Source organism: Saccopteryx leptura, chromosome 6 (genome assembly GCF_036850995.1).
Source record: "Saccopteryx leptura isolate mSacLep1 chromosome 6, mSacLep1_pri_phased_curated, whole genome shotgun sequence".
NCBI classification, from domain to species: Eukaryota; Metazoa; Chordata; class Mammalia; order Chiroptera; family Emballonuridae; genus Saccopteryx; species Saccopteryx leptura.
In genome coordinates, this window is record NC_089508.1 from 5961860 (window position 1) to 5983521 (window position 21662).

Genomic DNA, 21662 nt, shown 5'->3' on the forward strand with positions numbered 1-21662 from the left:
CCCTACACGTCCTGCAAGCCCTACACGTCCTGCAAGTCCTGCACGTCCTGCACGTCCTGCAAGCCCTACACGTCCTGCAAGCCCTGCACGTCCTGCAAGCCCTGCACGTCCTGCAAGCCCTACACGTCCTGCAAGCCCTACACGTCCTGCAAGCCCTGCACGTCCTGCAAGTCCTGCACGTCCTGCAAGCCCTACACGTCCTGCAAGCCCTACACGTCCTGCAAGCCCTACACGTCCTGCAAGTCCTACACGTCCTGCAAGTCCTATACGTCCTGCAAGTCCTACACGTCCTGCAAGCCCTATACGTCCTGCAAGTCCTGCACGTCCTGCAAGTCCTGCACGTCCTGCAAGTCCTGCACATCCTGCAAGTCCTACACGGCCTGCAAGTCCTGCACGGCCTGCAAGTCCTATATGTCCTGCACGTCCACAGTTTCCCCTCCCCTCACCTTTCAGCCCTATAAAATTTGCCAGCTGGACTGGAGATGGGAAGATGGGCTTTGGGAAGAAAATCTATCTTCTCAGGCTGCCGGCTCCCGAGTAAACCTCTTTCCTTTCGCGCCAGCACCCACCTCACGAGCCTGGCTTTTGTTGCGGCAGGCAGCTGGACCTGGGTTCGGTTTCACGATAGAGGCACAGGAGAAAAAATGGCAGCAGAACTCTCATTAGAAGCCATGCAGGCAGGAAGAGTGTGCAGCCAAAGTATTTAAGGTGGTAAAAGAAAGAAGCCGCCTGACCGGGTGGTGGCACAGTGGATAGAGCGTCGGACTGGGATGTGGAGGACCCAGGTTCGAGACCCCGAGGTCACCAGCTTGAGTGCAGGCTCATCTGGTTTGAGCAAAGCTTACCAGCTTGGACCCAAGGTCACTGGCTTGAGCAAGGGTTCACTCGGTCTGCTGTAGCCCCCCGGTCAAGGCACATATGAGAAAGCAATCAACAACTAAGGTGTCGCAACGAAAAAACTAATGATTAATGCTTCTCATCTCTCTTCATTCCTGTCTGTCCCTATCTATCCCTCTCTCTCTCTGATTCTCTGTCTCTGGGGAAAAAGAAAAAAAAAAGAAAGAAGCCATCAACGTGGATTTCTATACCTGGCAAAATTATCCTTCAAGAGTAAAGGGAAGGCCTGACCAGGTGGTGGTGCAGTGGATAGAGCGTCGGACTGGGATGTAGAGGACCCAGGTTCAAGACTCCAAGGTCGCCAGTTTGAGCATGAGCTCATCTGGTTTGAGCAAAAAAAAAACCCAAAACAAATAAACAAAAAACTCATCAGCTTGGACCCAAGGCCGCTGGCTTGAGCAAGGGGTTACTGCTGAGGGCCCGTGGTCAAGGCACATATGAGAAAGCAATCAATGAACAACTAAGGTGTTGCAATGAAAAACTGATGATTGATGCTTCTCATATCTCTTTGTTCCTGCCTGTCTATCCCTCTCTCTGACTCTCTCTCTCTGTCTCTGTAAAAAAAAAAAAAAAAAAAAAAGGGAAGGGAAAATAAAACACTTCCTCAGAAAAACAAAAACAGGGAATTCACCAGCAGAAGATCTGCCCTACAAAAGACGTTAAAAGTTCTTCAAGGAGAAAGAAAATGATACAGGTCAGAAACTCAATGTACTGGATGATTAGAGCACATGAATAAGTGAAATGAATGACAGTGACACCACAGGGACGAGAGGAAGGAACTGGGAATACTCTGGAATAGCATTATTTGAAAATGGACTTACAGCCTGGTCTGTGGTGGCGCAGTGGATAAAGCGTGGACCTGGAACGCTGAGGTCGCCGGTTTGAAACCCTGGGCTTGCCCAGTCAAGAAGCAACTATGGGCTGATGCTTCCCTCTCCTCTTCCCTGCCTTTCTCTCTCTCTCCTCTCTCTAAAATCAACAAATAAAATATTAAAGAAAAAGAAAACAACTAAATTAGTTAAAAATGCATATTTTCTCTATACTATTTGCTCAAATTTTTCTGTAAATGTAAAATTGTCCTAAAATAAAGTCTATTAACAAAAATATTACAGCATAAAAGCCTTGGCGGGTTAGCTCAGTCGGTTAGAGCATCGTCCCAAGACACAAATGTTGCGGTTTCAATCCCTGGCCAGGCACTTACAAGAAGTGACCAATGAATACACAACTAAGGAAGAACAACAAATGAATACTTTTCTCTCTCTTTCTTGCCTTTCCTCTCTCTGTCTCTCTAAAATCAGCCATTCAAAAAAAAAATCACAGCATAAAGAAAATATGTTAATATGTTACACACTCTAGTGCAGGGGTCCCCAAACTTTTTACACAGGGGGCCAGTTCACTGTCCCTCAGACCATTGGAGGGCCGGATTATAAAAAAAACTATGAACAAATAAATCCCTATGCACACTGCACATATCTTATTTTAAAGTAAAAAAACCAAAACGGGAACAAATACAATATTTAAAATAAAGAACAAGTAAATTTAAATCAACAAACTGACCAGTATTTCAATGGGAACTACGCTCCTCTCACTGACCACCAATGAAAGAGGTGCCCCTTCCGGAAGTGCGGCTGGGGGCCGGATAAATGGCCTCAGGGGGCTGCATGTGGCCTGTGGGCTGTAGTTTGGGGACCCCGGCTCTAGTGTAACCACTAACATAATGTTAAAAAGAGCTATCAGGCCCTGGCTGGTTGGCTCAGCGGTAGAGCGTCGGCCTGGCGCGCGGGGGACCTGGGTTCGATTCCCGGCCAGGGCACATAGGAGAAGCGCCCATCTGCTTCTCCACCCCCCTCCTCCTTCCTCTCTGTCTCTCTCTTCCCCTCCCGCAGCCAAGGCTCCATTGGAGCAAAGATGGCCCGGGCGCTGGGGATGGCTCCTTGGCCTCTGCCCCAGGTGCTAGAATGGCTCTGGTCGCGGCAGAGCGACGCCCCTGAGGGGCAGAGCATCGCCCCCTGGTGGGCAGAGCGTCGCCCCTGGTGGGCGTGCCGGGTGGATCCCGGTCGGGCGCATGCGGGAGTCTATCTGACTGTCTCTACCCGTTTCCAGCTTCAGAAAAAAAAAAAAAAAAAAAAGAGTTATCATTGCCCTGGCTGGATAGCTCAGTTGGTTAGAGTGTCATTGCAAAGTGCCAGGCAACCTCTGTTGCCAGGTCCATCTTGGTTGAGGGCACATACAATCAATCAATAATTTTTTTTAAAAAACCCTATCTTTAAAAAAATAAAAAGAGGAATTATAGATTTGCTTAGAAAGGAGGAAAGATAAGGTCATATTAATGAATGCTCACAATTAAAACCAGAAGCCTGACCTGTGGTGGTGCAGTGGATAAAGCATCGACCTGGAACACTAAGGTCGCCAGTTCAAAACCCTGGGCTTGCCTGGTCAAGGCACATATGGGAGTTGATGCCTCCTGCTTCTCCCTCTGGGTTCTATCTCTTTCCTCTCCCTCCCTCTCTCTCTCTCTCTCCAATAAAATTGAATAAATAAAAAAATATAAAATATTAAGAAAAAACAAAAATAAAAACCAGAGAAGGCCAGCCTTGGCTGGATAACTTGGTTGGTTAGAGCGTTGTCCCCACACACAAAGGTTGGGGGCTTGATCCCTAGTCAGGGCACATACAGGAACAGATTGAAGGCCCTGGCCAGTTGGCTCAGCGGTAGAGCACTGGTTGGGTGTGGGTTCAATTCTCAGTCAGGGCACACAGGAGAAGTGACCATCTGTTTCTCCGCCCCTCCCTCCTTCTTTCTCTCTCTCTCTCTCTTCCCCTCCTGTGACCATGGCTCAAACAGTTTGAGCAAGTTGGCCTAGGGTGCTGAGAGTGGCTCCATGGCCTCACCTCAGACACTAAAAATAGCTTGGTTGCCGAGCAACAGAGTAATGGCTCCAGATGGGCAGAGCATTGCCCTGTAGGGGGCTTGCCATGTGGATCCCGATCAGGGCGCATGTGGGAGTCTGTCTCTGCCTCCCTCTCAATTAAAAAAAAGAGAAACGGATTGGTGTTTCTATCTGTCTCCCTTCCTCTCTCTTGAAAATCAACCCAAAACAAACAAAAAAAAAATTTGAGAAGGCTGACAAAAGGGAGGAAAACACAAAACACATGTTCAAGAAGTAGGAAACAGCCTGACCAGGCGGTGGCGCAGTGGATAGAGCGTCAGACTGGGATGTGGAAGGACCCAGGTTTGAGACCCCGGGGTTGCCAGCTTGAGTGTGGGCTCATCTGGCTTGAGCAAAAAAGCTCACTAGCATGGACCCAAGGTCACTGGCTCAAGCAGGGGATTACTCAGTCTGCTGAAGGCCCGTGGTCATGGCACATATGAGAAAGCAATCAATGAACAACTACGGTGTCGCAACGAAAAACTGATGATTGATACTTCTCATCTCCGTTCCTGTCTGTCTGTCCCTATCTATCCCTCTATCTGACTCTCTCTCTGTCCCTGTAAAAAAATAAAAAATTAAAAATAATAAAAAAAAAGAAGTAGGGGCCCTGGCCGGTTGGCTCAGTGGTAGAGCGTCGGCCTGGCGTGCATAAGTCCTGGGTTCGATTCCCAGCCAGGGCACACAGGAGAAGCGCCCATCTGCTTTTCCACCCCTCCCCCTCTCCTTCCTCTCTGTCTCTCTCTTCCCCTCCCACAGCCGAGGCTCCACTGGAGCAAAGATGGCCCGGGCGCTGGGGATGGCTCCTTGGCCTCTGCCCCAGGCACTAGAGTGGCTCTGGTTGCAACAGAGCGACACCCCGGAGGGGCGGAGCATTGCCCCCTGGTGGGCGTGCCAGGTGGATCCCGGTAGGGCGCATGCGGGAGTCTGTCTGACTGTCTCTCCCCGTTTCTGGCTTCAGAAAAATACAGAAAAAAAAAAAAAAGGGAGTAGGAAACAGCTACATACATGGTAACTTATCAATAATCACCTTAAATGTGAGTGATTGAAATATCTACCGGCTGTGGATAAAAAACAAGACTGCTGTAGGTTGTCTACAAGACAACCACTTGAAATGTAAACATTTAGATAGGTAAAAACGGAGGGATGGAGAAAAACCACAGTTACCACTAATCAAAAGCAACTAGAATAGCTACATTAATTTCAGAAAGAAAAGCAAACTTCAGGAACAGAAGCCAGAACAGGGTGTTCTAGTCCCCACCAGAGAGCAGGTGCTCCAGCTGTTGAACCACCAGGGTGGGGAGTCTGGCGCAAGCTGGGCATTCTCCTGCTTGTATGAACAAATCAGCACACGAATGGACAAAGAGATGGATGAATGCTCGAGCGAGTGAGTGAAATGTTGGCTCTGCTACTTCCAGGAGGCCTGAGCTCCTGCCATCGCCAGTAGCCAAAAGCTAGATGGCCTGGACAGTTTCACCAAGTGCCTTTCAGAGCCAGGGATGTTTATGGGGAGGTAGGGACAGGACCTGCCTGGACATCAGGAACAAAGATGGCCCTTTGAGTCCACATGCCCTCAGGCTCTGTCTGATGGAAACAGCCTCGGAAGCCAGTCCTGTGGCCGAGAAAAACTGGATTTTCTTCCAAGTGTGACAGCACATTTGCTCTGTGCTGTGAGCTGATGACTCAGAGCCCGCAACACTTCCTTCTCACCCATTTGTGCTCCACCTGGCATGGGGGGCATCCTGGCCCTGCTGTCTCTCCCCTCCGTGACCCCATGCAGGAGCCTCCCCCATCCTCAGCCATTTCCCTCCCTCTGAGCAGGGGTGGGGAAGAGGTGAGACCAGGTTGCTGCTGGCCGCTCTGGGTCCCAGCCCTGTGGTCCCGAGGGGTGCACGAGGGCCCAGGAGCACTGCCCTCGTCTCCAGGGGCTCCGTGCACTGCTGGCTGCCAGAACGGGACACACAGGCAGCAGACACCCAAAGCGTCTCCTGGACAGACGGGGACAGTGTGGGCAGCCATGCATCGGCTCCTGCAGACCAGACATCTGTTAATTACACGGTCATTAGTTCCTTCTCCAGAATGACAGGGAAGGCAGGCCACGGGGCAGCCTGTTTGCCCACTGGTTCGCCTCCCCTCCCTGTCTAGAGAAGAGCCGCCGGGGTCTTGGTCAATCTTTTCTCCCCAGGGCTTAGGCCTCTTATTGGCCACTTGGCCACAGCAGGACAATGTTTTAGGCGTGTCCTTGTGAACCCTGTGAAGTGAGTTGTTCATGGCTCTGCTCCGCGGGCAGCCTGACTATGCGACCACGTGGCTCACGGCCAGGCAAAGGGTCTGAGGCTCCCAGAGCTTCTGTAAACATTTCACAGAAAATGATCAAGAATGCACCACCAGACTTCACCCATGTGAATAGTCTACCCCATTTGCTTCAGACATCGTAAATCTTTTTTTTTAATTTTTATTTTATTTTATTTTTTTACAGAGACAGAGAAAGAGTCAGAGTGAGGGATAGACAGGAACGGAGAGATGAGAAGCATCAATCATTAGTTTTTTGTTGTGCATTGTGATACCTTAGTTGTTCATTGATTGCTTTCTCATATGTGCCTTGACCACGGGCCTTCAGCAGACTGAGAAACCCCTTGCTTGAGCCAAGGACCTTGGGTCCAAGCTGGTGAATTTTTGCTCCAATCAGATGAGCCCAAGCTCAAGCTGGCGACCTTGGGGTCTTGAACCTGGGTCTTCTGCATCCCAGTCTGATGCTCTATCCACTGCGCCACCGCCTGGTCAGGCCCAGACATCGTAAATCTTTTTTAAGACATGAGCAACTGTGCACCACAAGTGACATGGGTTAGTCATCAAGAGCACTAGGTTCGAGTTACAACTCTGCAACTCCTTGGACAGGACACTTGCCCTCTCTGTGGCTCAGCTTAGTCATCTGTTAAATGGGGACGATGAGTGAGGCCAACAGAGCCGGGACAGATGCGGCTGGCTCCCTCCTTCCAGGCCTCCCGTCAGCCTCCCGACCTTTCCTCTGTCCCCAGAGGAAGAGCTCCCGAAGGTGGGTGTGTGCAGGTACCACAAAGAACAGAGAGGGTCGTCTACTGTGGGTTTTTAAAAAGATTTTATTTATTCATTTAGAGAGGAGAGGGAGAGAGAGAGAGAGAAGGGAGGAGCAGGAAGCATCAACTCCCACATATGCCTTGACCAGGGAAACCAGGGTTTTGAACTGGCGACCTCAGAGTTCCAGGTTGACGCTTTATCCACTGCGCCACCACAGGTCAGGCAATGTTCTTAAGCTCTATAAACGGTCTTTTGCTGCGTACTTTTCCTTTCGTGCCCTCCCCTTTCCCCTCAACCTGGTGCTGCGGACTCACCATGCTAATATGGCGGTCACTCCATATAACTGTGTTCCCTTCTGCATCTATCGCAAATCACCAGAAGGCAGCTCAGACCATGCCAGGAACCCTCCCGTTTGCCAAACTGCTGGTCTCTTCAAAACATCTATTTTTAAGTTAAAAACTTGGAGAAAGAAAAAATAAAAGCAGAAGACCAACAGTGTTTATTGAAGACTCACTGCTTTGCCCGGGTCGCCGCAGGCAGGACTCAGGCCGGCGGGATCGCACACGGAGTTGTCTGGCGCCAGGCCTGGGCCCTCAGTTCGCAGCGCTCACCCGGGCCAGGAGCTCCTGCTGCCCCTGATGCTGCCCACGTCGTGCCCGTGGAGCCTGCAGGAGCCCCGAGTCTCCCCAGTTATTCTGAGCCTCCACGCCTCTCTCGTGAACTCAGGGGAAAACTTGCTGACATTCCGACCTCTGTCCCCCACCTGCCTGCAGCCGCCTGTGTTTCAACTGCTTTCTTCACCACATGCGGGTAAACCGAGGTCCAGGCTGCTGAGCCCAGGACTCAGTGGCAGGACGACGTCCCTGGGGCCCTGAGGGTGAAGGCATGGGTAGAGGCAGCAGCAGACCCTGCCCCCAGCTGTATGGCTGCACGGCGCCAGCCCTCTCGTGTTATCCCGCTGGTAATCCCGCTAAGCAGCAGCAAGCGCTCTTTGTCACCCATGCAGCTTTGACAAAGCAACCAGTTTCACCGGGAGCACACAGCAGCCATGGCCGTAGCCACCCTTTAGCCCTCTCTTAAGAGGGGAGCAGCAGCCAGTTCCCCAGGGCCCTGGCTCCATCGGCAGCTCCTCCAGCTCCTCCTGGGGCCCAGGGTGGGGTGTGAGGCCAGCAGAAAGGCTGGTGGCAGAAGCTGACTGTTAACACTGGGCTGAATTCGGAGCCCCGGAGAAATGGTGGCCTGGCAGCTGGTGTGAGAAGAGCAGTGTAGCCAGGTGCCTGTGCAGACAGGCTTGGACTCAGCCCCTGGATGCTGGGTTTACTGGATCAAGGATGTCACTGGTCATTAGTTCCAACTCAACACCAATTAGGAGTCCCCAGTATGGGGTGCGGTCAAGAAGGAAACCATTCAGTGAAAAACAACTCATTTGTAATACAGCACAGCTGTGAAAAATAGTATGGCTGTGACACAGTCCTGGGGCCCAGTTCCCCTCCTCCTAGACAACTGGGCCCTGCTCCTCGATGGTGTACTTTGTAGTTTCCGCTCAACCCCACACTGCTTTAGCAAATAAATAAATAAATAAATAAATAAATAAAATTCTCCCCAAGCCAGCGAGGAGCTGGTTTAATATGGACAAAAGTCCCCACCCCCAGTCTCTGATTGGTCTGTCCTCATGCAAATGAGGACTCCAAATCCTCACAGTTTGATTGGTCCAAAAGGTACTCTGCTGATTGGTCAGAATAGAGCTACTCTAGTTGGTCAGAACTACACAGTTCTGATTGGATAGGGAAAGCCTCAGTCCTATTGGTTGAAATGGGATTCCAGGAACTCCTTTATAAGGGTTGGATCAGCTGGCGGAAACAGTGCAGGGAGGATTTCCTGGTGTAGGGTGCTCTGTGAAGTGTAGTTTGCATGAGAGGCTCCTATGTAGAAGTGGCTGCTGGGCTCTGTTTCTTTTTTTTCTTTTTCTTTTTTTCCAAAGCTGGAAACGGGGAGACAGTCAGACAGACTCCCGCATGCGCCAGACCGGGATCCACCCGGCACGCCCACCAGGGGCGACGCTCTGCCCACCAGGGGGCGGTGCTCTGCCCCACCAGGGGCGACGCTCTGCCGCACCCAGAGCCACTCTAGCGACCGGGGCAGAGGCCAAGGAGCCATCCCCAGCACCCGGCCATCTTTGCTCCAATGGAGCCTTGGCTGCGGGAGGGGAAGAGACAGAGAGGAAGGGGGGGGGGGGGGTGGAGAAGCAAATGGGTGCTTCTCTTATGTGCCCTGGCTGGGAATCGAACCCGGGTCCCCCGCATGCCAGGCCGACGCTCCACCGCTGAGCCATCCGGCCAGGGCCTGGGCTCTGTTTCTTAAAAATTTGGCCTGACCTGTGGTGGCGCAGTGGATAAATCCTTGATCTGTAATGCTGAGGTCGCCGGTTTGAAACCCTGGGTTTGCCTGGTCAAGGGACATATGGGAGTTGATTCTTCCTGCTCCTCCCCACCTTCTCTCTCTCTCTGTCTCTCTCTCTCTCTCCTCTCTGAAATGAATAAATAAATAATAATTTTAAAAATTTTGAGCCCATTAACCCCCGGGAGCTCTTCTTAGTAGGTAGGTGTCTTCTTTCTCAGGGTTCACAAGGAATAAATAACCCTTTCCTTGTTCTGAGGGGTCCAAGGCCCAGAATGTAGACATGAGGGTGCTTTGCAGAGAAGAAAATGGTCTGGTTGCAGCACAGCCCTGGGCTCCAATCTGTCCTGTTTCTGACCTGACCCTGCAGAAGCCCCTCCCTGCGCCTCAGTTTCCTCATCTGCATGACATCTAGATGGTCTAGCTGTCCTCAGGGAATTCAAATTTCACATATTCTCTTTGGTCATTTCCTCTGCTCCGTTCTGTAGAGTCTGGGTTCTGGGCGCCTGTATCAGGGACTAAGGCTACAGAGAGTGCCATGGTTTAGTAAGTTTGAGAAACACATCCCAAGCCCCTCCTGGAGACTCTGAGAAGTCCTGCAGTCAAAACGTAGTTCGTTCCTCCCCTTGTACCAGGCTTCTTGTTTCCCCAGCACACCTGTTAACACTGTTCTAACCTGTTACCTTGATGCACGTCTAAGTCAGGGCCCTCACCCCTCTGTTTTCTCATCTGTAAAAAGCGGTGGCACCCTCACCTTGGCAGGGGTGGAGAAGCATTAGGAAGTGCAATGGAAGAGGCCCCCCAGAGGGGCTGACAAATGTTACCTCAGCCCCGAGCAGCCCAGAGCAGAGGCATCTCCACCTTCAGCCCGATTGATGCCCACCTTCCACCCTGGGCCCCGGGCCCCAGATCTGCTCCCAGGAGCCCCGAGTGAGGACAGCTTCCCCCGCAATCCTCCAGACTATGCATGCACCAGCACACACACTCTTTATTTCAAAATAAATTCATGTTCTTGCTATTTTTTATTTATGTTCTGCCTCTTGCTTGTTTCCCTGACAATGAATTTTCAGCAGTAGCTGAAAATGACAGAGGATGTTCCCCTCCAGGTGTCCACAGCTATAACCTGGGGGGACGCCCAGCTCAGGGATGTTGGGAGACCACGTTTTCCTGGCAGCATTCAGAGGAGCTCCTGGCCAACCTTCTGGGTCCCTGAGACAGGTCCTAGGTCAGTGGATGCCCGGGATCGCTGCCCTCCCCAGACACAGCAACTCCTCCGACCACCAGGGGGCCCCATAGAGCTGCTGAGTTCTTCTGATGACCACACTGTGTCTGAAGATGACCGGGGCCAAACGGGAGGGTCCTTGGAAAGAGAGAGGGAAGCACCTAACTGGGACCGGGCATCTTGGATTTCCAGAAGCATTGACTTTCTGTATCCTGCCCAGAAATATGGGACAAGAAGCTGTGGTCACCCGTGACCTCGTCTCACCTGAAAGGAACGCAAGTTTCTAAGCAACGTTTGTTGTTGCTTTCGTTCAGAGAAGACAGAGAGAGAGGTTGGCCTGCACATGCCGCCACGGCCCACCTTCCCTGCCCGCCCCATCCCTCGGCACCTGGGCCCCAGCCTGCCCTAGCAACACTCCCCGGAACCTGGGGCCGGGGAGACCTGGCCTCTACTCTGTCCATTTGCCTGTCTCCAAAGGCACTTTGCAAGCCCTCCTTGCCTGCATGTGTTTGTGCCGGTGCCTCTGTCTGGGCTACACCCGCTCTTCTCAGCCCCGGCCTTGCAAAGCCATCCCTTTGGGGCAGCCTGCAGGCCAGGTACCCACTCTGTTGGGGGCCTATGGGAGCAGTGTGCAGGCCAGGCACCCACCCTGCTGGGGGCCTGCAGGGGCAGACTGCAGCCCCAGGCACCCACCCTGCTGGGAGCTATGGGGGCAGCCTGCAGGCCAGGTACCCACTCTGTTGGGGGCCTATGGGAGCAGTGTGCAGGCCAGGCACCCACCCTGCTGGGGGCCTGCAGGGGTAGACTGCAGCCCCAGGCACCCACCCTGCTGGGAGCTATGGGGGCAGCCTGCAGCCCAGGCACCCACACTGCTGGGAGCTATGGGGGCAGCCTGCAGCCCAGGCACACGTCCTGCTGGGAGCTATGGGGGCAGCCTGCAGCCCAGGCACACGCCCTGCTGAGAGCTATGGGGGCAGCCTGCAGGCCAGGTACCCACTCTGTTGGGGGCCTATGGGAGTAGTGTGCAGGCCAGGCGCCCACACTGCTGGGGGCCTGCAGGGGCAGACTGCAGCCCCAGGCATCCACCCTGCTGGGAGCTATGGGGGCAGCCTGCAGCCCAGGCATCCACCCTGCTGGGAGCTATGGGGGCAGCCTGCAGCCCAGGCACCCACCCTGCTGGGGGCCCGCAGAGCCAGCCCTGGGCTAACACATGCACTGATTCCCCATCCTGAGGCTGCAGACTTGATCTCCAAGTCTGGGCAGGTGGTAAGCCATGTCCCAGAGGCCAGGAGTGGTCGGGGCAGCACCCACCTTTTGCCTTGAGTCCAGCTCCGGGACAGCCCAGAACAGGACAGCGCTGGAATCCTGAGGGGCAGGGAAGCCGGGAATCTGCTTGGCAGGCTACTCTGCAGCCTCTCAGCTTCGTGGGAACTGGAGGCCCGGGGATCAGAAACACAGGGACCTGCCCCCACCCCCGGCCAGAAAGCCTACTGGCTTGACCATCCCAGAGCAAATGCCTGCTGGGCCCACCGGCCTGTCTAGTCGCATAAGCCATTCTGTTATGGCACTTGAGGCCGGCCATTCCAGAGTCTTAATCACCCACAGGCTCTTGGCAGCCTGCATCCCCCTCCCCCATCAGGAGAAGGCTCCCTCTTCAGCAGCCCCTGGGGGGGGGGGGCAAGGATGCAGACACCTGCTGAGTTCTAGCACGCTGTCCTCACAGTGACCTGGAGCCCCGCATTGCTGCGCAGAGGGAGTAGTAACAGCAACCGGTGAGCTGCTTTGTCCAGAGTCCCACAGCGAGCATGTGAATCCAGGCCGACCAGGCTCAGGCCAACGCTCTCAACCAGCAGGACACCCTGCTTTCTTCAGTGGGGGGGGGCTTGGCTTGGGGCGGGAGGAGCCGTGCTTTATAAAGACAATGGGTGCTTCTGGTTGAATTGTCAGCGTTCCCATTCACAGATCTCCGCTGGGCGTAATCTCCACATGCATCCAGGAGCCATTGGTTGGAGTCTCTGCGGGGGGGGGGGGGGGGGGGGCGGGGGGGACAGAGGGAGAGACCCCGCCCACTGACCTCAGTCACAGATCCAGGCCACACAGCAGGGCCTCACGCCTCAGGCATAGTCCTAGTTGCTGGCTGGGACAGGAACTGCCTAATTCTGGGCTCCACACAGGCACCTGGCCCCGGTGAGTAGTCACCCCAGAGCCGCCTGCCTGCAGCACCACCCTCAGTAATAATAATAATTATAACTGTTATTAGCATCCTATTGTGATGAGACGGTGATGACCATGGGAGGAAGTTTGGCGCTGTGGTCAGGAGACCAGACTCTGTGTCGGGCAGACCTGGCTCACCTTGGCCGCGAGGCCTTTGGCCAGTGACTTGACCTCACCGAGCCTCAGTTTTCTCCCCTGCAAAGTGGGGGCTAGGGTTGCTGAGAGGTGTCACTTCCCGCGGGCTACCCAGAGGCAGGGATGGAATCCGGCCAGCCCGGCAGGGACAGAACCCGAACTGCGGCCACGGGAAGGGGGTCCCCGCCACACGGCCGTGGGCTTTGAGGGTGAGCCCACAGCATGTCCTGGAACCCACGGTCCAAAGTTCCTGCAGTCGTACCACCTGCTGGTCATCAGCAGATGAGGGTGCAGGACCCCCGACGGTGCAGGACGTCCGTGCACTGACCCCGGAGGGTTTATGGGGATCAGCCTGCGGACAGGCCCCGGACACTGGCCGCCCCATCCCATCCTCAGGAAATGCCCATGATTAAGACAGTTTGGGAGAAAAGGAAGAACCCACCAAGAACTTGTCTGTGCAGTCGGTGCTCTCTCTGTGCCGAAAGCGGGTTCCTGTGGCTCGCCCTATCCGGTCCAGGCTGCTGGTCGCAGTTTCTCTTTCCCCTGCTGAGGTTCCTGGAAGTGCCATGCTCTCCTGGGGCATCGCCGTGGGCACATCTGATCAGCAAGCCTCCCGTGGCCCCATCCAGAGCAGATTAAAACGGGGCGGGACTGAGGGCAGAGACCTGTGGCCCGCCCTTCGAGATCCTCTGACTCCAGTTTGCTCTGATGTTTCTAGCGCCATCTCCGGGTCTCTCTGTCCAGGGAGTTTGTGACCTCCCCCCTCCTACCCACCCTGTTCTTCAGCCCACACTTCCCTCTCCGCCCAAAGGAGCACATCCAGAGCTTCCGCCCCAGACACACGGGGTCTCTGTCCCACCTCTCTGCCTTTGCCCACGGTGTTCCCTTTGTCTTGGACACCCTGTCCCTCTTCCTCACCTGGCGGCCTCCCACGCCAGGACACAGGTTTGGCCAGTCCTTCTCCACAGCCCCCTCCCAGCCAGGAGTGGAGAAGGGACAGAAAGAAGTGTGTGGAGGAGACCCATGGGCTATCGGAACCCCCGGGAGGGAGCACTGATTCTGAAGGGGCCGGGAGGCTTGGAAGCCTTCCTGGTCGCGGAGATGCAGATGCGGGAGCTGAGCTCACAGGGGGCTCTTCATTTCCGTAGCTAACAGAACGCCCTAGCTTCCAGGGAAAGCCGTTTCCTGCAGCCCCACCGGCACTGGCTTTTATCATTTAAATGACATGCCTGCTCCTGTGTGTGCCTGTGTGCGTGTCTGATTTCACAGGGGTGTGGAGCAGCCTTCCTCTGCGCTTCTTGGCTTGCCGGTTTCCCTTTAAGGCCAGCTTTGAGAGCCAGGATTCCAAGGGGGTGTGAGTCCAGGGCAATCCTCCATTAGCTCGGGATTGTGAAATGAGCTCAGCCCAGGAGAATTTGGGTGATTTTTGGAAGCGTGCATTCGAGACTATGACAGCCACGCTTGGAGGGGGAGGAGGGCAGAGAACCCAGAACTCTGGTGGCACCAGCCTCCCCCGGGGCTGCCGCTCCTGCTCCTGCTCCTGCTCCTGCCATCGGAGGAGCTTGGAGAGTCTTCCTAGGTGCTGCCCGGCCTGACCTCTGCCCTGAATTCTGCCATCTCTCCCTCTCCCCCCCCCCCCCCCTCTCTCTCTCTCTCTCTCTCTCTCTCTCTCTCTCTCTCTCTCTCGCGCACACACACACACACACCCATTTCTTAAGACAAGGGCTTCTATTAACATTGTAAATATTTTGTCTGGGAAAGGGAACACTTTGTTCTTTTGCTAAAGGAAAGGAGGACAAAATGTTACTTTTATTGAGGACCTACTGAGCGCTTTATTACTGGGGGAAGATGGAAACCCACTTCTATTGCGGACACCTCTCACATTGTCTTTGAATCCACAGGGCAGCCTGGCGGGGAAGCCAAGTAAGAGGATGGAAATCCAGAGGGGCAGGGGGATGCCAAGTGCTCACTGAGCCCGAATGAATTTGAGCCTGAGCTGAGGCCAGCTTGCTCCACTCACCCAGGATTCCTCCCTGCCCCCTCCTCCTCCTCTTCCTCCTCCTCCTCTTCCTCCTCCTCCTCTTCCTCTATGAGTGGCTCTCTGGAGTGTGGAGTCGGTGCAAAGGTCCTAGGGAGGCCCAGCCCTAGGTTCCCACGCAGCTCTGCCTCCAACCAGCTCTGTGGCCTGAACAGTCACTTCATCGCTTTGATTTCTCCTCATCTGCGGATGGGGTGGTGGAAGCACCTGCCTCCACGCCCAGCAGGGTCAGGGGACACAGTGTCTGGGCTAGGCCTCAGTAAAGAACAAGTGCATGTTCTTTTTTTAAAAGATTTTATTTACTGCCTGACCAGGCGGTGGCGCCGTGGATAGAGAGTCAGACTGGGATGTGGAGGACCCAGGTCGAGACCACGAGGTCGCCAGCTTGAGCGCGAGCTCATCGGGTTTGAGCAAGGCTCACCAGCTTGAGCCGAAGGTCGCTGGCTCGAGCAAGGGGTCACTCGGTCTGCTGTGGCTCCCCGGTCAAGGCACATATGAGAAAGCAATCAATGAACAGCTAAGGAGTCATAACAAAGAATTGATGTTTCTCATCTCTCTCCCTTCTGGTCTATCTGTCCCTATCTGTCCCTCTCTCTGGCTCTCTCTGTCTCTCCCACACAAAATAAATAAATAAATAAAATAAAAGATTGTATTTACTGATTTTACAGAGAGAAGTGGGGGGTGAGAAGTACCAACTTATAGTTGCTTAACTTTATTTATTTATTTTTTTAAATTTTTTTTTCTGAAGCTGGAAATGGGGAGAGACAGTCAGACAGACTCCCGCATGCGCCCGACTGGGATCCACCTGGCACGCCCATCAGGGGCAACGCTCTGCCCCTCCGGGGCGTCGCTCTGCCGCGACCAGAGCCACTCTAGCGCCTGGGGCAGAGGCCAAGGAGCCATCCCCAGCGCCCGGGCCACCTTAGCTCCAATGGAGCCTTGGCTGCGGGAAGGGAAGAGAGAGACAGAGAGGAAGGGGGGGGTGGAGAGGCAAATGGGTGCTTCTCCTATGTGCCCTGGCCGGGAATCGAACCCGGGTCCCCCGCACACCAGGCCGACGCTCTACCGCTGAGCCAACCGGCCAGGGCCTAGTTGCTTCACTTTAGTTGTTCATTGACTGCTTGTCACATGTGCCTTGACCGGACAAGCCTAGGGTTCGAACTGGCAACCTCAGCGTTCCAGGTCAATGCACCATCCACTGCGCCACCACAGGCCAGGCACACGCATGTTCTTATGAACTCTTGAAGTTTTAAGCGTTTACGCCCCAGCGGGATCCTGCAGAGGAGGCGCTTGGGTGGGGGAAGGTGTTGTTTTCGGGAGGGACCTGAGCACCCCTAAGACCCACCTGGGGCAGCAGGGACTCCACGCCCGAAGCCCAGGTCAGTGCAGGGGCCTCCTTGACCCTCAGCCCTGGGGGCCTCCGCCTCTGGGCACAGCCTGCCCTTCCTGCTGCACAGGCCAGAGGGCCAGGGGCCCTGGGTTTCCAGGTCTCCTTTCTCACTTTCCCCAAAGCTGCTGCCGGACCTGCCTTCCCGAGGAGCTGAGGCGTGCTACCTCACTCCCTGTGACCTCTGAAGCGAACATTCATCACCCGCTGGCCTGGCCCCGCAGCTGGGCGGGCCCCAGAAGCCGGCCCTGAGTCACCTGGGCCCTGTTTGCTCTGACAGCCGGGAACCTCAAGCAGTAATTAGCCCTTCCAGGAAAGGGTCAGAGCTGTCATTTCCCTCCGGAAGTGAGAGCGGGCGGGACTTGCCGGCTGCCCTCTCCTTGAAGCCAGAGGAAGGCTCATCCTTATCCTGGGCTGGACTGGGTTAGGTTAGGGGTGGGAACACGTGCACCCTTCCGCTCAAAAGCCCCACTTCTGGGGACTTCTGCCAATGGCACAATCCAGCAGGAGAGCCAGCCTGCGCACAAACACATCCCACGGGGGTTCTTTGTAGCCAGACGGCCCAGGAACTACCTCGCATCCAGCAGCGGGGAGCGGCCCAGGTTGTTAAAGATCTCAGAGCTGTGGACAGGGCAAATGAGGAGGTGGGGGGCGTGGAGGTCCTGGGCCAATCACTTGTGATTCCTAAAGCCCCCCCCCCCCCGGCACTGGTCAAACAGACGGACCCCAGACTCACCCAGAGGAGGTGGGTCAGAATCTCTAACGAGGGGACCTGGCTGTGTCCCACAAGATGCTCAGCATCTCACCAGGCAGGTGTGAGGAACCCCGCTTGCTCATGGCGAAGACAGCAACTCCGCGATGCGTTTTCACTGAAACCTTGTACAGCCTGGCCTGTGGTGGCACATTGGATGATGCTTTGACCTGGAATGCTGAGGTCGCCGGTTTGAAGCCACAGGCTTGTACAGTCAAGGCACCATAAGAGAGGCAATTAGGAGTTGATGCTTTCCGCTCCTCCCCTTGCCTTTCTTCCTCTCTCTCTCTCCTCTCTCTAAAATCAATAAATAAAATCTTAAAAATATTATCTACAGGTATGGATGTTTCTTACATTGATAGCGAGATCTGGACATGGTGGTTCCGTGTGGTGCTGGACTCTGTGAGCCACTGTCACCCCTTGTACAGCCTGAGTCCCCGTCTCCCCTGCCCCCCCTTCTACAGTGTCCAGGGAAATCGACACCTGCGCATTTCATCTGGGCCACATGGGCTGGTTGGAGGACACCCCAAGGCCTGGGAGCCGTGGGAAGCTCAGACCCATTTCTTCAGGACCTTCTTCACTGGGAGCCCTTGGCCCAGGGGAGGGTCTCCGGCTCTGAGATTCCACTGCGGCGGCCTCTCCCGGGCCCTTGTACGGACCCTTCCCTTGGCTTTGTAGCAGGATGCACCCGCAATGGAGGGCCCCTTACAACCTCCAGCTACACACTTGACCCTCAGTGTGTGTTGATCAAAGGAGCGTAATTCTCGCCCCTCCTCATGGGCCTGCCTGAGGACAGGGGAGGGAACTGCGCAGGAAGTGCACCGTAACCTGAAGATGACTGACAGTGTGGGGGCCAGGCCAGTGCGCTGCCAGCAGGACAGGGGAGGGAACTGCGCAGGAAGTGCACCTAACCTGGAGATGATTGACAGTGTGGGGGCCAGGCCAGTGCACTGCCAGCAAGACAGGGGAGGGAACTGCGCAGGAAGTGCACCTAACCTGGAGATGACTGACAGTGTGGGGGCCAGGCCAGTGCGCTGCCAGCAGGACAGGGGAGGGAACTGCGCAGGAAGTGCACCGTAACCTGGAGATGACTGACAGTGTGGGGGCCAGGCCAGTGCGCTGCCAGCAAGACAGGGGAGGGAACTGCGCAGGAAGTGCACGGTAACCTGGAGATGACTGACAGTGTGGGGGCCAGGTCAGTGCGCTGCCAGCGGGACAGGGGAGGGAACTGCGCAGGAAGTGCACCTAACCTGGAGATGACTGACAGTGTGGGGGCCAGGCCAGTGCGCTGCCAGCGGGACAGGGGAGGGAACTGCGCAGGAAGTGCACCTAACCTGGAGATGACTGACAGTGTGGGGGCCAGGCCAGTGCGCTGCCAGCGGGACAGGGGAGGGAACTGCGCAGGAAGTGCACCTAACCTGGAGATGACTGACAGTGTGGGGGCCAGGCCAGTGCGCTGCCAGCAGGACAGGCCCCGGGGCGGGGGCCACTGAGGGGGGGGCGGCTCCGGTCAGGGAGCATTCCTGCTGCTCTTCGCTTCTTTCCCATGCGAGGTAATTATTATTATTATCATTATTATTTTAATGGTTATTTTATTGATTTTAGGGAGAGAGAGAGACAGGAACATCAATCTGTTCCTATAATGGTCCCTGATTGGTGATCGAACCGGCAACCTCTATGCTTTGGAACGATGCTTCCGACTGAGCTATCTGGCCAGGGCAACAAGAAGTTTTATTATTATTTACACAATTTATGTTTATATGGTGAAAAAAAAAATAATGCATGCATCCAACTAAGAAAGGAAAAAAAAAAAAGAAAAAAAAAGGTAAATAACACTAAAATGTACAGAAGAAAAGGGACGGTCTCGCTGTTTCTCTCTCCCCTTCCCCCCTCAGAACCACCTGTTTCCACAGTGAATTGCTTCTGCTTCGGGCCCCCATATCTCCCAATAAGATGTCTACAGTGCTATTTCTAGGTTTGTCGATTCTGGATATTTCTATTGGCTTTCAGTTGTGACAGATGAGGCTTCAGCTCTCTTCAACCTGCCCACTCCCAAACCTTCCCACCCTCAGTATCCGCTAGAGCAGGGGTCGGGAACCTTTTTGGCTGAGAGAGCCATGAACGCCACTATAAAGCCAGTATCCAAGGCCAGGGCCACTATCGCAGCAGCCGCCTGGCCCATGCAGGTTCGCATTGGATTCGGACAGTCGGTAAAGAAACAGCGGAGCCACAAACTGGTGGGCCATAGTCTTTAATTCTAGCTTGCACCTGGCGGGCAAGTAAAAACACACACTGGGCTCCAGAGCCCACTCACATTCAGTGCTCACAAAGCCACTGACTTATCCGAGTTTCCTAGAATCAAAGGTTTCTAGCTCACCAGACTTATTCACCTCTGTTCCCCATCTCCTTCCTTATCCCAGATACAAACTCTACACAAACTGGCATCTCACTCAGCACTCGCCATCTTGGCTGCTTCTCCTGGCCTCCTCCACGTGGCCTTTCTCTGCTCTCCTCTGCTCTCTCTTCTAATGATAATCTCAGGAACCAAGAGCGGCCCAGCTCCCGTTCTGACCCCATTTTATAGTATAGCTTCACAACCTTTAATCCAATATACAAAATAGGGAAGTCTCTAATACAAAGTCACTTCTCTGAGGCATGATTGGATTGTACCACCCCACATCAAAACGGGTGGGAGAGGCTTAATCCTAAAACCAAGCCCCAGGCTACAATGATCCTGCCTGCCCCCAACACACATTAATATCACCTGGGCAACGGCATCTTTAACAAAGTGAGCATAATACATTTTATCCGCCCAACAGCCACATATTTTAAAATGTAATTCCATAAGAGCCATACAACAACCCACGTACATTACGCATTATCCAATAAAATTTGGTGTTGTCCTGGAGGACAGCTGTGATTGGCTCCAGCCACCCGCAAACATGAACATGAGCGGTAGGAAATGAATGGATTGTAATACATGAGAATGTTTTATATATTTTTTATCTTTTTTTAATTAAATTTAATGCAGTGACATTGATAAATCAGGGTACATATGTTGAAAGAAACCATCTCCAGATTATTATTATTATTATTTATTTATTTTTTTTCTGAAGCTGGAAACGGGGAGAGACAGTCAGACAGACTCCCGCATGCGCCCGACCGGGATCCACCCGGCACGCCCACCAGGGGCGACGCTCTGCCCACCAGGGGGCGATGCTCTGCCCCTCTGGGGGCGTTGCTCTGCCGTGACCAGAGCCACTCTAGCGCCTGGGGCAGAGGCCAAGGAGCCATCCCCAGCGCCCGGGCCATTATTGCTCCAATGGAGCCTTGGCTGCGGGAGGGGAAGAGAGAGACAGAGAGGAAGGAGGGGGTGGGGGGTGGAGAAGCAGATGGGCGCTTCTCCTATGTGCCCTGGCCGGGAATCGAACCCGGGTCTCCCGCATGCCAGGCCGACGCTCTACTGCTGAGCCAACTGGCCAGGGCCTCCAGATTATTTTGACATTTGATTATGCTGTATACTCCTCACCCAAAGTCAGATTGTCTTCCGTCACCTGAGAATTTTTTTTTTTTACTTTTTTTAAATTAATTTTTAGAGAGGAGAGAGAGTGAGAGAAAGAGAGAGAGAAAGAGAGAGAGAGAGAGAGAGAGAGAAGGGAGGAGGAGCAGGAAGCATCAACTCCCATATGTGCCTTGACCAGGCAAGCCCAGGGTTTTGAACCGGCGACCTCAGCATTCCAGGTCGACGCTTTATCCACTGCGCCACCACAGGTCAGGCCTGTTTTATATATATATATATTTTTTTAATTTTAATTTTTATTTATTTATTTTTTTACAGAGACAGAGTAAGAGAGAGGGATAGACAGGGACAGACAGACAGGAACGGAGAGATGAGAAGCATCAATTATTAGTTTTTCGTTGCGCGTTGCAACACCTTAGTTGTTCATTGATTGCTTTCTCATATGTGCCTTGACCGCGGGCCTTCAGCAGACTGAGTAACCCCTTGCTTGAGCCAGTGACCTTGGGTCCAAGCTTGTGAGCTTTGCTCAAACCAGATGAGCCTGCGCTCAAGCTGGCGACCTCGGGGTCTCGAACCTGGGTCCTCTGCATCCCAGTCCGACGCTCTATCCACTGCGCCACCGCCTGGTCAGGCCTGTTTTATATTTTTAACATTATTATTATTTTTATTAAAGATTTGTCTGCGGGCCAGATGCAGCCATCCAAAGAGCCACATCTGGCTCGGGAGCCATAGGTTCCTGACCCGAGGGAGAGGACTTTATCCTGTTCCTAGGTAACTGGTCAATGTAAATGTTATTCTGAAAGTCAAGTGGTCAATGACTCAATGAGGAGAGTTTTGTTTGTTTATGCACTGGGGTTAATGCATTAAAAAAACACTATGTATGTGTCTCTCCTTGATTTTTTCATCTGATCTATTCTAAACCTAGTGACACTGTAGTCAGAGCCCAGGCATTTGGTTATCTTATCTACCCCTTGGGCCCTGGGCTGTTCCAGGCTGAGCCCCTAGGTTGGGCCCCAGGGCCTCTGATAGCTTTTGGCAGGAGCCCAGCTCCCTGGGGTCTGCCCCTGTGTGCCCACCCATGAAGGACCCTCCCTCCTGGGGAAGTCACTCTGTTC